Genomic DNA, 3,149 nt, shown 5'->3' on the forward strand with positions numbered 1-3,149 from the left:
ACCCAAGAAGTCCATGAAGGAATTTTTTAACCCATTTAGTCTCATGTATGTATAGTTTTATTCCACAAAGTCCATTTTCTTGATTTATACTATTTTCTTGGACACTTATGCCCTTATATTTAATTTTGATACTTAATTTTGATACCCTTATAAATATTTTTTGAACGATTAGCAATTTAATGATGTAAACATTCATATTTTAAAATTCACATTGGTAGGAATGTAAAATTACCTGTGGGCGGACCGAAACCCGCTCGCGAGCCAGGGCGGGCCCGGCCCGTTGACAATGTGAATATTCACATTGACATGTTAACATTCACATTGACATGTTAACATTCACATTAATAGGAATGTAAAATTGGCCCCCGTCTCGTGGTGGCGCGAAACCCGCCCGTGGCCCATGGCGCAGGCCCGACCCGGCCCGTTGACAATGTGAATATTCACATTGACATGTTAACATTCACATTAATAAGAGTATAAAATTGGGTCACGGCCCATGGGCGCCCAAAAGCCCGCCCGCGGTCCGGGGCAAGCCCGACCCGGCCCGTTGACAATGTGAATATTCACATTGACATGTTAACATTCACATTGATAGAAGTGTAAAATTAGCCCACGCCTCGTGGCTGCCCGAAACCCGCCCATGGCCCGTGGGCGGGCCCGGGCCGACCTGTTGACAATGTGAATGTTCACATTAACATGTTAACATTCACATTGATAAGAGTATAAAACTGGACAGCAGCCCAGGGCGGGCCCGACCCGGCCCGGCCCGGCCCGTTGACAATGTGAATATTTACATTGACATGTTAACATTCACATTAATAGGAGTGTAAAATTGGGCCCCGTCCCGTGGTGGCTCGAAACCCGCCCGCGGCCCATAGGCGGCCTGGGGCAGGCCCGGTCCGGCCCGTTGACAATGTGAATATTCACATTGACATGTTAACATTCACATCAATAAGAGTATAAAATTGGCCCGCAGCCCATGGACGGCCAAAAGTCCGCCCATAGCCCGGGGCGGGCCCGGCCCGGCCTGGCCCGTTGACAATGTGAATATTCACATTGACATATTAACATTCACATTGATAAGAGTGTAAAATTAGCCCGTGGCCCATGGACGGCCAAAAGTCGGGCCCGCGGCCCGCCCCGGCCCGTTGACAATGTGAAAATTCACATTGACATGTTAACACGCACATTGATAGGAGTGTAAAATTAGCCCGTGCCCCATGGCTGCCCGAAACCCGGCCACGGCCCGTGGGTGGCCCGGGGCGGGCCCGGGCCGGCCTGTTGACAATGTGAATATTCACATTGACATGTTAACATTCACATTGATAAGTGTGTACAATTGGCCCGTGACCCGTGGACGGCCCGAAGCCCGACCTCGGGCCGGGGTGGACTCGGCCCGTTGGCAATGTGAATATTCACATTGACATGTTAACATTCACATTGATAGGAGTGCAAAATTGGCCCGCAGCCCATGGGTGGCCCGAAGCCCGACCGCAGCCAGAGGCGGGCTTGGCTCGACCCGTAACAATGTGAATATTCACATTGACATGTTAACATTAACATTGATAGGAGTGTAAAATTTGTCCGTTGCCCGAAGCTCGCCCGCGGCCCGGGGTAGGCATGGACCCAAACCCGGGCCACCCATGGGACGCGAGTCAATTTTACACTCTTATCAATGTGAATGTTAACATGTCAATGTGAATATTGACATTGTCAACAGGCCCGGCCGGGCCCACCCACGGGCCGTGGACGTGTTTCGGACAACCACGGGGCACGGACTAATGTTACACTCTTATCAATGTGAATGTTACCATGTCAATGTGAATATTCACGTTGTCAACGGGTCGGGCCCACCCCCGTCCGGGGCCGGACTTCAGGCTGCCCACGGGTCACGAGCCAATTTTACACTCTTATCAATGTTAATGTTAATATGTCAATGTGAATATTCACATTGTCAATGAGCTGGACTGGGCCCGCCCTGGGCAGCGGGCGGGCCTCGGGCCGCCCACGGGCCACGGGCCAATTTTACACTTCTATCAATGTGAATGTTAATATGTCAATGTGAATATTCACATTGTCAACGGGCCTAACCGGGCTCGCCCCGGGCAGCCGGCTGGTTTCGGGCCGCCCACGGGCCACAGGCCAATTTTACACTCCTATCAATGTGAATGTTAACTTGTCAATGTGAATATTCATATTATCAACGGGCCGGGGCAGGCTGGGCCAATTTTTTTGGCCTGTGGGCCGGCCCGGCCGACTCGAATTTTTCCGGGCACCCACGAGGATCGACATGGGCCGAGCCCTTACACATTGACGATATGAACATTTACATTGACGGTATGAACATTCACATTAAGGGTATTTTGGTAATTATGTCACCCATAGGAGTTATTGAAACATAAGAAAATAATGTGAACTAAATGGAACATAAGTAGATAAAAAGGGTATTTTGGTCTTCTTATCTCAAATTGGACCTAATGGAATAGTCAAAAAGAATATAGGTTAGATGGAATAAAGCTCTTAAAAAATGGATTTATCAAAAAAGCTACCATTTTAATATTATTGACACTAAAGAGTATCATGATAATTTTTTAATCTCTTATATAATTATATCCAATTTATTAAAAAGTATGTAAAATATGATTTTAAGTTTAATATAAGTTTTGTTTGTGCCTTTAATTGAACTTAATATATTTTTTTGTCTATTATTTGAGTTAATTTAGTAAAAAATATAATATTTATAAATTTAAAAAATAAAATTAAGTTAAAACTAACTATTTTTATAAATAATAGAGATTGATTTTATTAAATTTCGCTTGTGATGAAATTTTTAATTTTTTTCATACATTTGATATTTTTAATTAATAGTTAAATTTTTTGACATGATATGTTAGAGCATCTCCAATGGAGCTCTCAAAACATTTGTCAAAGCTATAATTTAGCAATAATGATAAAAAGTGGGTCTCCAATGGCTTGCTATTTTACTTACCAAAGATGATATATGTCATATCTATTCTCAAATTTGGCAAGTAAAATAGCAACCGCCAAACATGCCACATCAGCAAATCTGAACATATTTGTGGCTCCAAATTCAGTTGAAAAAATAGAATTGAAATAGTAGAAAACCAAGGAATTTTTCAAATTTAATT

This window comes from Camellia sinensis, chromosome 6, assembly GCF_055761805.1.
Source record: "Camellia sinensis isolate YWXY chromosome 6, ASM5576180v1, whole genome shotgun sequence".
In the NCBI taxonomy this organism is placed as follows: Eukaryota; Viridiplantae; Streptophyta; class Magnoliopsida; order Ericales; family Theaceae; genus Camellia; species Camellia sinensis.